Source organism: Podarcis vaucheri (genome assembly GCF_965113315.1).
Source record: "Podarcis vaucheri genome assembly, chromosome: 12".
Lineage (NCBI taxonomy): Eukaryota > Metazoa > Chordata > Lepidosauria > Squamata > Lacertidae > Podarcis > Podarcis vaucheri.
In genome coordinates this window covers 55,656,818-55,671,731 of record NC_138750.1, presented here as the reverse complement: position 1 = coordinate 55,671,731, position 14,914 = coordinate 55,656,818, and the positions used below count along the sequence as shown (strand labels likewise).

At 48.2% G+C, this 14,914-nt stretch overlaps 1 protein-coding gene across 2 annotated transcripts in view; it reads right to left on the bottom strand.

Annotated features, from left to right (window-relative positions):
* XIRP1 (xin actin binding repeat containing 1) overlaps nucleotides 1-14,914 on the bottom strand; it is a 34,385-nt gene that overhangs the window by 11,054 nt on the left and 8,417 nt on the right. For both annotated transcript variants that reach the window (XM_082192098.1, XM_082192097.1), the window contains exons 2-3: nucleotides 2,859-3,022; nucleotides 116-170 (exon numbers count right to left, since the gene is read on the bottom strand). The gene's annotated coding sequence lies outside the window, so the exon portion shown is untranslated. The remainder of the gene's footprint in view (nucleotides 1-115; nucleotides 171-2,858; nucleotides 3,023-14,914) is intronic.

Sequence of the window (14,914 nt, the reverse complement as noted above, 5' to 3'; positions counted from 1 at the left end):
TGATGTTGAAGCTCAGCGTGAGACACAAAGCCTGCAGTCATTGTTAGCATAAACCGCACAACCGCCTACAGATACTGGATTAGGCAACCACACCTATGTTTGTAGCATTTCCTACCTTATTTGCTTTCTGGTTATGCGGAGAATTAGAAAGGGATCTTGTGTATGAAATTCTGAACGAAACACAGAAAGTAGATTTATACATATGTATACATACATATACACACACACACATCACTAAATACATATTGGTAGGCCTGTAAGCTACAAATACGGAAATACCACATTCAATGTCAGTGTATAGGCGCATTTCTCTAAAGCTATTTTATCTTAATATTCTGATCTTTCGGTTTCACCATAGTGGAGGCGTATTTGTCCTGCTCTACATGCATAGACTGGTTTGACGAGCCTGGGGTGGACCTTGGTAATCTGGCACCCTGTGCAGGGCCAAAATTTGACACATGACCCTCCAGCCCAAAGCTGCCTGCCCAAAGCCGGGTAAGGGAGGAGCAGGCTTTGGGAAGGAGGCATGTGGCTCTGGCAGGGTCCTAGAGCCCTCCTCCTCCTTCCCAAAGCTGGGCAAGAGCTGACTAGGCTTTGGGAAGGAGATGAGAAGACGTCCCCTTGGGCCCTGCAGAGGAACCAATCGCACTGCCCCAAACCCACCTCTGCCATTGGCCATGGAATTCTGGGAGTTGTAGTTCACTGTGGCAGCAGCATAGGATGGGATCGGGGAGATGGGGGTTCCCAAAAGAGAATCCTCTGCGCTCTCACCAACTGTTACCCCCCAGGTTCTTTGGCAGGGTGGGCACATGAAAAAGAGAGCAGGGGTCCTGCACTTTTCACAGCTGTGTAGAAGAGGGAATTCCAGCTGTTAAAATTCAGACAGTATGCAGTGCTAGACACGCACTTGGATGGCTTTAACACGAATTAGAGGGTAAGGCAACCAATCTCTACTAGCCACAATGGTTATACAACTGCTTCCAGTGTCAGGGAAGGTTCGCCTCTGGGTACCAGTTGCTCGGAATCACAGGTGGTCAGAATACTGATGTGCTCAGGTCTTCCTAGAGGGTTTCCCTAAAAGACCTGCATTGGCTCCCAATACGTTTCCGAGCACAATTCAAAGTGTTGGTGCTGACCTTTAAAGCCCTAAACAGCCTCAGTCCAGTATACCTGAAGGAGCGTCTCCATCCCCATCATACAACCTGAACACTGAGGTCCAGCACCAAGGCCCTTCTGGCAGTTCCCTCATTGCATTCCCTCCCATCAGATGTCAAGGAAACAAACAACTACAGTGGTACCTCGGGTTAAGAACTTAATTTGTTCTGGAGGTCATTTCTTAACCTGAAACTGTTCTTAACCTGAAGCACCACTTTAGCTAATGAGGCCTCCCCTGCTGCCGCGCCACTGCTGCACGATTTCTGTTCTCATCCTGAAGCAAAGTTCTTAACCCGAGGTACTATTTCTGGGTTAGCGGAGTCTGTAACCTGAAGTGTTTGTAACCTGAAGCGTCTGTAAGCCGAGGTACCACTGTATCTGACTTTGAGAAGACATCTGAAGGCAATTCTGTTTATGGAAGTTTTTAATGTTCGATATTTTATCGTGTTTTTAGCTGCCCAGAGTGGCTGGGGAGGCCCAGCCAGATTGGGGGGGGGGTATAAGTAATAAATAAGTTGTTGTTGTTGTTGTTGTTGTTGTTGTTATCCCTGTGTGGAACACCTGGTTGGCTCCTGTGAGAAAATGATGCTAGGTGTCCATTTCGCCTCCTCTGGCAGCCAGGCTCTTTCATAAAATCGTAGAAATGTAGCGTTGGAAGAGAACTACAGTGGTCATCTAGTCCAACCCTACGCAATGCATGAATCTCAACACGCGGTCCCCCATCCAATTTGAAGCCACACTGAACCCTGCTTAGCTTTTTCAAATGTGCTAGCGGTTTTATTGCTGCACCCCTAGAAGGGTCCTCTTCTATACAACTGTTAAATGTGCAGGAGCCCTGATCCGTTTTGCATCAAGAGCACTCTGGATTCATGTTGGGTTGGCTGTATTTTATCATTTTCAATTTCTGTCTCCTCATTTTTCCAGTAGTAAGTTCAGTTCATCAGTAGGCATTTTTTAAAAAGACATTTAAAAAACCACCAGCGTTTTAGTGCAAATTTCTCCTAATATATACATTTTTGTATTGCAAGCAAATTTCCCTTTAATAAATTCCATTTTTTGCTTTTGTTGTTTTCACTAACATATCCATTTCTACAGAGCCACCCCACCTAATATATTTATTTTGCACACATGATTTGGTTGGAGACCTGCCTTGCAAAATTAGAAGAACAAATTTTGAAGAAGAGCTGTGCTTCGGTCAACATATTGTGTCAGAAGTTCAAATTAGGATGGTTAATGCAGAAATGTGAACCAGACTGGATTTCTCCACCATTCCTAATTCATGCTAGTTATCATAGAATTGTAGAGCTAGGGTCATCTAGTCCAACCCCCAGAAATGCAGAAATATTCAATCCCATACGGGGATTGAACCTACAACCTTAGCATTATCAGCGCCCCGCTCTAACCAACTAAGCTATCACATGGATATGCCCTGAAACAAGCTGATGCCAATCTGAACACAGTGTTTGCAGTTATTTGAACATTTAAAATTGCCCTACAGCCTTTTCAGATCTATGCATTTTATATTAGCTACTTGGGCAGTGGAAGATGACCACAAAAACACACTCCCATAATAGCATTCACCCTCCCACCCTGTGCCCCAGTTCTCCTCTACTCCAGTATGACCATTTGCCGGAGGAAGGCATGGCGCAAATACTTCTTTTAGCTCAGAAAAATGGGAGGAATGTCAAGGCTGAGAAACTTACGGGTTCTGTCAGACCACTGGGGAGATCCGCAGCAGCAGCTGCTGCCTGAGACAGATAGAGAACTGACCGCTGCTTCACAGAGGGGAACGAGGCCGCCCTGTGTCCTTGACAAAGTATGTGGCTTTTGTGGCCCGAGCTGTTTAAAACTCCCAGGGTCTTCTCATCTGTAACAGGGACAAAGATAGATATGCTAAAATGTGTGCCAGAGTTCCAGCACCAGTAGAAATGCTACTTCACAGAATCACACAACTGTAGCGTCAGATGGGACCCCGAGGGTCATCTAGTCCAACCCCCTGAAATTCAGGAATCTTTTGCCCAATGAGGGGCTCGAACTAGCGAACCTGAGATTAAGAGGCTTGTGTTTTACCAGCTGAGCTATCCCAGCATTTGCCCATTTGTGGAATGAAGCCTTACCCTCCTGCTAGGAAGCTTACTGCTTCAGGGTCCAGATAATGTATGATCCTGGTTAGCAACTGATGGCCACACCGCTAAATCTGGCCTAAAGGTAAAGGTAAAGGGACCCCTGACCGTTAGGTACAGTTGTGGCTGACTCGGGGGTTGCGGCGCTCATCTCGCTTTATTGGCCGAGGGAGCCGGCGTACAGCTTCCAGGTCATGTGGCCAGCAGGACTAAGCCGCTTCTGGTGAACCAGAGCAGCGCACGGAAACGTCGTTTACCTTCCCACCAGAGTGGTACCTATTTATCTACTTGCACTTTGACATGCTTTTGAAGTGCTAGGTTGGCAGAAGCTGGTACCGAACAAAGGGAGCTCACTCCGTCACGGGGATTCGAACCTCTGACCTTCTGATCGGCAAGTCCTAGGCTCTGTGGTTTAACCCACAGCGCCACCTGCGCATGGTACTAAAAACAAGCCCTGCGGTTGTTAACCCCGAAAGCAATGGAACAGTGAGGGTGAGCCCTTGCAAAGAAGTCTTGTTGAACTCAACAGGGCTTATTTTTTCCCCTAGACAGATATAAGATTTCACTGTTGATCTCCTATTTTGGACCCCTCACAGCCCCATTGCTTCCTGCTCAGCTAAACGCCCAGCTCCGCTCTGCCTAAATTCAAAGTTGCTTCAAGCAGTCTCTCTGACCATCTCCCCAACTCTGATGGATATGGCATTCCAAAGACGGGAGAGAGGCTTCCAGCAATTAGGGATTGCTAAACCCAGTCCCAAATCCCCAGAGAAAACAGAAAGGGGACGACGACACTGTGATACCTTTCACAAATAATCACAATGCTGTTATTTGTTGCAGATCTATAACAGTGAGACTAAAGGGCAGATTTCTTCTCAAAACACCTTTTCCGAGATGAACTTTGGTACTCATAAAATCTCAGGTATGTTGCCTGATATTATCATTGTCACTTTTTTTTAAAAAGGCTTCATAGGATCTGTTTTAGAGCAAGTCACTTAAAACCCAATTTTATGAGTGCAACTGTGCGCCATTTTGATGCCTCTAGCTCCCTGTCCTCTGGGGTTGCCAAACTGAGATGCAATTTAAAGGTGAAAGGTTTTCTGTGTAGGTTAATCTACTGCAATGCTCAACTCCCCTTGCCTTTATTGTGCTTGATACTTCTCAGCCCACTGTTGGCTTATCAGCTCTTATAAAGCAACATTTCCGAGAAAAGGAGTTACAGACAGCAGCCTGAGTCACGTGCCTTGGTGACATTCGCCCCATACATTTAAAGCACATTTAATGCACATGGCTCCCCCCCCAAAGAATCCTGGGAACTGTGGTTTGTTAAAGGCGCTGGGATAGCAGCTCCGTGCAGGGTAGATGGCAAAACACACAACACAAAAGGAAAAGAGGAGGCAGAGGGAAGAGGAAGAGACGAAAACTCAAGCTTCAAATTCAATAAAAGTGGATATTTGAATAGGGCAGACTATACACATGCAGGACTGGTCAGGAATGGTGTATTCTTCACCACTTTTAAAATACTTGGAAAGGGGGGAGCAGCACATGCCCAGTGCCCATTTTTGTGTGTTTTGAAGAGAAGTTGTGAAGAATACACCTGTGGGCCCTCTTGCACCAGGAACATAGGGATCTGCCTTAAACTGAGTCAGATCATTGGTCCATCTGACTTAGTATTGTCTGCACTGACTGGCAGTGGCTATCCAGGGTTTTAGGCAGGATTTCTCCCAGCCCTACCTGGAGATGCTGGGTGTTATGTACTGAAGTTCTCACCCCTGGGCTAGCAGGGGGATACTGTAGATAGCTTTCACTCAGGTCCACATATGCAAATAAGGGATTGAAAGTGACATTCAGTGATTGGATAGTTACAGAAAGTGGTTACTGTTGCATTGTAGTGGAGCTCTATATAAGCAGGCTGGCTGAACCCTTCCGTTCAGTTCTGTTCTGGCCTGTGAATAAACAAGAGCTGTTTGAAGAATTGCTGTGTCGTCTGATATGTTTACCCACAACTTAACACTGGGCTTTGAACCGTCGGCTTTCTTCATGCAAGGTGCCCTTCCCCCAGAGTACAGCGTCGGGTGAGAGGCTGCTCCAGAGACCAATTTATGATGGGCCTTGGCATTTAAACATCTCAAACAGCTGAAAATGCCATGCTGAACCACGGGGATGCCTTGCACTTATTATTCCAGTGCGTGACACATCTATCATGCACACAACTGATGCAACAGGCCGGCCAGGCATGGCAGCCCCAGCCAGTCTAGGCATTTGACTCTCGCTGTGCAGGTGCCCGCAATACAGAGTTCGCATCTTTTACTGAGAAACATGCTTCTTTGAGGGGGTCTATTTTTATAACCTCCACTTCACATCCCAAGGCCACGCTTATGTAGGACGGATCAGTCTATTTCTGCCCTGCGTCAGATTCACATATGTTCATTCGCAAGCACCTTCTCATCCCCTCATCCGTCTTTTAAAAACCACCTTGAAAATTGGCATTAGTTTTGGATGTATCCTTTCAAACTGCATTTTATCTCTTCCCCATGCTAAAGATTCCCAACTGCTTCAATCTCCCCTCTTCGTCTTTCCCACCCTCCTCTGGCCTTAATCTCAGGGCACGGGTTCAATGCCCTATGTTGGCTGAAAGATTCCTGCACTGCAGGGGGCTGGACTAGATGATCCTTGCGGTCCCTTCCAGCTCTTCAGGTCTTTGATTCAAGGATATCCTTTCTAAACCGCAGTGCCCAGAAGTATGTACAGCATCCCCGCCAAAGTCTGTGTTAAGTCGTGGGTGAAGATATCAGGCGACACAGCAATTCTTCAAACAGCTCTTGTTTATTCACAGGCCATAACAGAACTGAGCTGAAGGGTTCAGCCAGCCTGCTTATATAGAGCTCAACTACAACGCAACTGTAACACTTTCTGTAACTATCCAATCACTGGATGTCATTTTCAATCCCTTATTTGCATATGTGGACTTGAGTGAAAACTATCTACAGTATCCCCTTGCTGGCCCAGGGTGAGAACTTCAGTACATAACAGTCCGACCAAAGCAGAATGCAACAATACCACAGGATGCTATGCTTCTGTTGAGGCAGCCTAGAATTGCATTCGGCATTTTTGCTGCTGCATCACACTGCAGACTCGTGCTTATCATGTGGTCTGTCCTTAAACTTCAGTGTCCAGGTGTGGACACATTATTAGTAGCAAGCAACCAATTTCTGCTGTGGCTTGGCAACTGAATTAATGCTCTTCTGCGATATGTGGCATCCAAATTAGTAGTCAATCCAGACTCAGAATCAAACATTGTTCCAGATGTTCTGGGTGCGTCCCTGAAATTCCCCCAGCCCTGAGTTCCAAGTGGAGAAATGTGTTTCTTGGGAGGGATAATGGGAAGTTGTAGCAGAATCCAGCTCTGTCCCGGACAAGGCAAGGTCCCCATACCCACCAACATACAGAGTCCCCAAACAGCGACGTGGAACTTCCTGTCTGTGCTCCCTGCAAGTCATGTGACCTGCACGAGATCACAGAGCCCAAAAGACACACATGGGGGGGGGCTTGCTCTCACCAAAAAGTGCACGTTTTGGAGTGCTGCACAAGATTGCGGCTCCAAAATACCGTATTTTTTGCTCTATAAGACTCACTTTCCCCCTCCTAAAAAGTAAGGGGAATTGTGTGTGCATCTTATGGAGCAAATGCAGGCTGCGCAGCTATCCCAGAAGCCAGAACAGCAAGAGGGATTGCTGCTTTCACTGCGCAGCGATCCCTCTTGCTGTTTTGGCTTCTGAGATTCAGAATATTTTTTTTCTTGTTTTCTTCCTCCAAAAACTAGGTGTGTCTTGTGGTCTGGTGCGTCTTATAGAGCGAAAAATATGGTAAGTGCTTTTTCAAGGTGAGATCTCAGTGCAAAACCACGTGAGATCACAGTGACCAGTGCTCTTCCAGGAGAAAGCAGGGTGTTCTGTTTTTCCCCAGGACGCTTGTGAGGTATGGGTCTACTGAAGTGTAAAACCAAGCAGGTGAGAGCAAACATTTTGGGTAAGCCTGCAACTTGAGAGCAGGGAGAGATTGTCAGCAGCGAGAACCGAGAGTTATGACTATAGAACAGAGTCAGGAAGCCACAGATCATAGGAGAGTGAGGAGGATGAAACGCAACAGAAGGTAATTTAGAAAGCGTTCATAGAATCCTAGAGTTGGAAGAGACCACAAGGGCCATCGAGTCCAACCCCCTGCCAAGCAGGAAACACCATCAGAGCACTCCTGACATATGGTTGTCAAGCCTCTGCTTAAAGACCTCCAAAGTAGGAGACTCCACCACACTCCTTGGCAGCAAATTCCACTGTCGAACAGCTCTTACTGTCAGGAAGTTCTTCCGAATGTTTAGGTGGAATCTTCTTTCTTGTAGTTTGGATCCATTGCTCCGTGTCCGCTTCTCTGGAGCAGCAGAAAACAACCTTTCTCCCTCCTCTATGTGACATCCTTTTATATATTTGAACATGGCTATCATATCACCCCTTAACCTCCTCTTCTCCAGGCTAAACATGCCCAGCTCCCTTAGCCATTCAGGAGCATAGCTGTCAACGTTTCCCTTTTCTTGCGAGGAATCCTATTCGGAATAAGGGAATTTCCCTTTAAAAAAGGGAAACGTTGACAGCTATGTTCAGAAGTCTCCAGTTCCTCTGTGAGAAAGGAAAGGAAAGCATGGTGGCCACCAGTATGGCTGGTTCTCAGCCTGGAAATGCCAACGACGGGTTTTTTGAAGAAGAAATAATAATATTTTGATTGCATATAAGAACATAAGAGGAGCCAGCTAGATCAGACCAGATGCATGTCCTCAGTACAGTGGCAGTCAGAAGGGGTGACCAGGCCTGCAAACTCCACACACTTCTGGCGGAAAATGAAAAACAGGCAGACTTTCCCTTTCTTCGAAAGAGGAGCAGGGTAACTCCAGCCCCGCAGACCTAATTTGACCCAGTAGTGTTTCCAATTTGGTCTGCAAGGCCATTTCTCTCAAGCCACGCCCACCCTCCCAACTCACGACATCCTATATAACCCATCGGCGTTGCCAGGGGGCAAGGAGGGGGGCAGCTGCCCCTCCCCCAAATCAAGTAAATAAATGAAAATACTTAACTTACTGACCAGTTGTGTCGCAGACAACTCGGTTCTGCCCCCCCAACATAAACCCTGCCGCCCCCAAATAAATCCTGGCTACGCCCATGATATGACTTGGCGATAATCATGCAAGTGGCTGCCTGGTGTTTTGTAAATAGCAGCCGTATGAGAGGGGCACTGATCCAAACTGGGATCATGGTTGGGGGAGGGCTTTAACCCTTTGCTTCCACCTCTGTTCCAATCTGGATATCTCTCTCTCTCTCTCTCTCTCTCTCTCTCACACACACACACACACACACACACACCCCATAACTGCTATTGCATCTGGAGGGAAGCTTATCACTGGTGCCAAAAAACATAGTTAATGTCTAAATGTTAAGATGTACAGTATGAGCACAGCCTCACACCCAACAGTTGAAAGCTGGCAACCTCTCTGTGGGTGAAATCGGCTACTTTGGCCGGGTTGCCTTTTTCCTTCCTTGCTACAAATAGCTCAAACTCTTGAGTAGTCAAAAAAACTCAGCCTGTGGCATCCGCTACATCAATCTCTGCTGAACTGGTTGCCTTCCAGATGTTGTGGACTACAACTCCCATCATCAGCAGGTAGTCCAAAACATCTGGAGGCCATGAGGTCGGCAGAGGCTGTTTTACACTTGACTCGTTTTTCTCTCCACTGTAGCCATCATTACAGTGGTAGCTCGGGTTACATATGCTTCAGGTTACATGCGCTTCAGGTTACAGCCTCCGCTAACCCAGAAATATTACCTCGGGTTAAGAACTTTGCTTCAGGATGAGAACAGAAATCGTGCTCTGGCGGCACAGCGGCAGCTGGAGGCCCCATTAGCTAAAGTGGTGCTTCAGGTTAAGACCGGACCTCTGGAACGAATTAAGTACTTAACCCGAGGTACCACTGTACTAAAAATGCTCATGCAATACCCAGACTTGCTCCAAGACCCAGAATCTATAGTCAAATAGACAACTCCTTGTCCTCTCCCCCTTCCTGCCCTGCCCCATTTTGCCGCTACGCTAAAACGACGGCGAGCGTGTCGTCCAGCAGTGCCACCCACCTGTTAGCATCGATGGCTTCCTTCTCCAGAGCGGCTGAGTCCCACCATCCACCCCTGGCTTGCCGACGGACACAACCGCCTATTAAAAAAAAGGCAAAGCTGCAAGCTCAGCGCCCAGCCTCTCCGCCGGAGGTGGCCAAGAGCGTGTCGTCAGCTTTGCTGCTGAATCCATCTGCCCCGGACAAAGAGGCCTGCTAAGCGAAAAAACTCTATTGTGTGTCGCGGCATAAGCCCTGCTGTGGCTGCCCCAAATGCCAGCAGGATTTCTCTCTCTGCAGGAGCAGAGAGGCATAGCACCCAGTCTAGCCTGGTGCGAGCTGTGTTTCCTCGCAGCCTGCCTTTCTTCCTTGGGAGAAGAGTGATCCATGCACTGATCGCGCCAAGCCTTGATTATTGTCATCAGCATTGCTGCCTTAACAGCGTGCCACCATGTGCCACCCACAATGAGGAAGTCTGGCATACTTCAGTTTTGGGGTTATATTGGGATTCCCAGCTTTCACACCGTATCTCCTTGGACCACACCACGAATACTTGCCCCTTCCTGCTTCTTTTCCCCCTTTGCTGCCTGCTGGCCATTTCCAGTCCTCCAAAGTCGTGGAACCATTGTCGAGTTGGGAGGGATGCTCTAGTTATCTCCCGCTTGGACTACTGCAATGCGCTCTACGTGGGGCTACCTTTGAAGGTGACCCGGAAACTACAACTAATCCAGAATGCGGCAGCTGGACTGGTGACTGGGAGCTGCCGCCGAGACCACATAACACCGGTCTTGAAAGACCTACATTGGCTCCCAGTACGTTTCCGAGCACAATTCAAAGTGTTGGTGCTGACCTTTAAAGCCCTAAACGGCCTCGGTCCAGTATATCTGAAGGAGTGTCTCCACCCCCATCGTTCTGCCCGGACACTGAGGTCCAGCTCCGAGGGCCTTCTGGTGGTTCCCTCACTGCGAGAGGCCAAGTTACAGGGAACCAGGCAGAGGGCCTTCTCGGTAGTGGCGCCCGCCCTGTGGAACGCCCTCCCATCAGATGTCAAAGCGATAAACAACTACCTGACATTCAGAAGACATCTGAAGGCAGCCCTGTTCAGGGAAGTTTTTAATATGTGACATTTTAGTGTATTTTTCATCTTTGTTGGAAGCCGCCCAGAGTGGCTGGGGAAACCCAGACAGATGGGCGGGGTACAAATAATAAATTATTATTATTATTATTATTATTATTATTATTATTATTATTATCTCAAGCGTCATTTAAGAATACTACTTCAGCTTGCAAATACTTTGCCTCACCTTGTGCTGGTGGCCTCTACATCCCCCAGCATCCTAGGTTTACTTCTGAGTAGAAGAGAACCATGCCCCCTCACAGCCACACGACTCACTCCCCTGCTTCAGCCTGTCTGTCTGTTTGTCTGTCTCCAGCCTAAGGCTAAGCCTTCCTGCCCCCACTCCCTGCTTTCCATCCTGCACAGTACTGGAGATACTGGGAGTGAGGCAAAGCAGGTACTAGGAAAAAAACCAGACTTTTTTCTTTCTTTCTTGTCACATTGCCCCCATCTCTAATGAGAAGGGCATATACAGAACAACAACCCTGATAAGAGTCGATTTTAAGACTAGTTTCTGTTGCCAGCGCCAGATTTAGGGTGGTATGGGCACTTCCCCTGCGCTGGGTGCTGAGCCGAGGCGGTGCAAATTTAGAAGCCCCATACAGTGGTACCTCAGGTTACATATGCTTCAGGTTACAGACTCCGCTAACCCAGAAATAGTACCTCGGGTTAAGAACTTTGGTTCAGGATGAGAACAGAAATCGCGCAGCAGCGGCGCAGCGGCAGCTGGAGGCCCCATTAGCTAAAGTGGTGCTTCAGGTTAAGAACAGTTTCAGGTTAAGAATGGACCTCCGGAACGAATTACGTTCTTAACCAGAAGTACTACTGCAATTGAGAAGATCAATTTTGGGGTGCAAAAATATGGCCTCGCACGGGGCGCCATATTATGAAGGATTACCAAAGTCCGCCCCTGCTATTGCATTCGAACCCACCATGCAGTCATGCCATAGTAGAAATGTTCGCCTGCGATATACCCCAAGCTCTCATTGATGTGATTTGTGTGCGACACTCTTCACTGAATGTCATGGAATCTTAGGAATCCTAAACCTAAGGGAAAAGCCAACGGGAGGAAGCAAGGAGAAGCCGGACACTGAGGTCCAGCTCCGAGGGGCTATTGGCGGTTCCCTCGCTGCAAGAAGTGAGCTTACAGGTAACCAGGCAGAGGGCCTTCTCGGTAGTGGCACCCGCCCTGTAGAAGGCCCTCCCATCAGATGTCAAGGCAATAAACAACTATTTTACTTTTAAAAGACAACTGAAGGCGGCCCTGTTTAGGGAAGTTTTTAATGTTTGATGCTATATTGTTTTTAATATTTGGTTGGAAGCCGCCCAGAGTTGCTGGGGAAACCCAGCCAGATGGGCAGGGTATAAATAATAAAATTAAGTTCATTGTAAGTTCCTTTTTAAAAGAAGAATAAAAAACCAACATTCTCACTGCCACATCAGCTCGGATAGCTTGGTCGGTAGAGTATGAGACTCTTATTCTCAGGGTCGTGGGTTCGAGATCCCTGTTGGGTAAAAGTTTCCTGCAATGGCAGGGAGTTGGACCAGGTGACCCTCACCGTCCCTTGCAACCCTCTGGTTCTGTGGGGCAGCAGTGATGATCCCAGAGACCTTTCTCGTTGCAAAAAGGCCCTGAGTGCCATTTTCTCCCCATCTCCATGAATTCATGACCTTTTGATGGAGTGTCATTCCAAGGGGATTTTCCCAGTGTTGCCCAATCACAAAATAAAAGCAGATCTGAATTCCTCACACCCAAAAACCTATTTGTTAAGACTGAATAAATTTGCCAGAATGCTAGAACGGCCCGCCATCTTTTCCTTCCACTTGCACTCCGTATGTCTTTGCCCTGCCTGAGCTTCTATGGAGAGGTATCTTGGCCTGGACGAAGGACATCAAACATCCCAGCCCTGCCTTCCAACGGCCCGCGTATCTGTGGCTGGAAGTTAAGGAATTCACTCGCGTGGCCTCTCCCCTAATCCCTCCCTTTTGCTCCGCTGCAAGATAAATCGGGCCTTGACAAAAGGCTTGCTAAGCGCCGGCGCCGCTCGTGCCCCCGGCCTCGGGGGATTCTCATAGATGGATAAGCAGCAATAATAGCCCCAGGGGTGGGCGGTGGGAGCCAATGCATGCTTTTAACCAGAGGGTGATGGGTCCAGCTATATATGCAAGCCTGCAAGCCCCATTCAGGCAATGGGTAACGCTCAGCCCCCTGGCACCGCCCTGCTCCGCCCCCTTTTCGTCTTTGTGCTGGCAGGCCATTGTCCTGCTGCCAGGACCCTGATCCTGTCTGCATTCCTGATGGAGCAACACCATCCCAGCTCTCTCTCTCTCTCTCTCTCTCTCTCTCTCTCTCTCTCTCTCTGCAAGGCTTTTTCTGGTCCAGGAGTCTCAAGGCGGCTAACAATCTCCTTCCCCTTCCTCCCCCACAACAAACACTCTGTGAGGTGAATGGGGCTGCGAGACTTCAGAGAAGTGTGACTGGCCCAAGGTCACCCAGCAGCTGCATGTGGAGAAGCGGGGAAGCGAACCCAGTTCACCAGATTACGAGTCCACCACTCTTAACCACTACACCACGCTGGCTCTCACACTGGATGGAAATGGAAGGGGCAGCTTCAAAGATCTAGCACAGCCGCTGGAAATCATGCCCCGCCCTCACCTCAACCGCATGGTCTTTGGAATAGTAGAATCACAGAATTGTAGAGTTGGAAGGGACGCCGAAGGTCCTATAGTCTAACCCCCCTGCGATGCAGGAATCTCAGCGAGATCATACGTGACAGGTGGCCATTCAACATCTGCTCAAAAACCTCCAAGGAAGGAGAGTCTACAACAGGCACAGGCAAACTCGGCCCTCCAGATGTTTTCAGACTACAGCTCCCATCATCCCTAGCTAACAGGAGGACCAGTGGTCTGGAATGATGGGAGTTGTAGTCCCAAAACATCTGGAGGGCTGAGTTTGCCTATGCCTGGTCTACAACCTCCCGAGGGAAACAGTTCTGCTGACAAACAGCTCTTACTGTCCCAAAGTTCTTCCTGATGTTTAGTTGGAATCTCCTTTCTTGAAGCCATGGGTTCGAGTCCTACGCTCTGGGCTTGCACCGTAATTCTGTGACACATACAAGCCCATTTAGGCTGCAATCCTATCCCTCACTGAGCTCTGTGGGGCTTACTTTTGAGCAGGCAAATACGATTGTCCACTGAATAGCTGATGGTGCAGAATTAACACGTTCCTTCTGCTGAACCCGGAGTTTCGACAGCTCGGAAGGGGCAGTCTCTCGGCCCCCCCCCCTCTTTCGCACACATTCCTTGCAAATGGCCCCTTGTTTGAGGCAAAAGTCATTGTGCTTGTTACATTTGGCCGGAGAGAGAAACCAGGATTGGGGGTGGAGGGGGGTGGGCAGGCAGGCAGGGGAGATAATCACGCTTGAAAGAATGCCGAGCTGCTATTCCTGGTTCAAAAATGCAAAGGCGAGTGACAACTGCCGGTGGCATTTTGGGATGTGGGGGCGAGAGGAGGTTTGCCTTCCAGCGGGCAGCTGGTGAGAGAAGCCCAGTTTCATTCCTGTGCAAAAGGCCAGGGGGTTGCAGGAGGGATCCTTAGGAATGTTAAAGAGCTTTCAGAAATACAATGCGTGAGCCGGTGGTATTGTTTGGAATTATCGTCGCATTGCTGGCGCTGAACGGAGCGTAGTTGTCCAGACAGGCAGAGGGTGGTATTTTAAGGCTGCACATTTTTTTAAACTAAAAATGAATGGAAAATGAAATGTAATGCACCCAGATTTGTTTTGGATGCTGAAATGAATTGGTAGCTGCAGGGGGCAAGGAGGAATCAAAACAAACGTGAAAAGCAACTGCGGATCCATTTCCCTTTCGTTCTTCACCTTTGCTTTAAGCAGGCCACATCATGCATTTAAAGCACTACCCTATTGCTTTAAACAGCCATGTCCCCCAAGAATTCTGGGAGGTGTAGTTTGCCAAGGGTGCTGAAAGTTCTTACGAAGCCCCTATTCCCCTCACAGAACTGAAATTATCAGTGGTTTAACACTCAGTCCATACCCTCCAACATTCCTCCCATGAATATAGAGACATCCCCACCAACTTTTATCTGATGAAAATAGGGACGTCTTAAGGAAAAGCGGGACATGGCGGGATCATATCAGAAACCAGGATGGCTTCTGTAAATCTGCGACAGTCCCTGGAACATAGGGACACTTGGAGGGTCTGTCAGTCTCTCTTCTCAGGGAGCTCTGGGAATTGTGATTATATGAGGGGAATAGGGGGTCCGTTCCATAATAAGCACCCCCATGTTGCTGGGCACCAACTCTTTCATCTTGCTATGTAATATATTTCTGAAGCCAGCAACGAAAAGACTGTGTG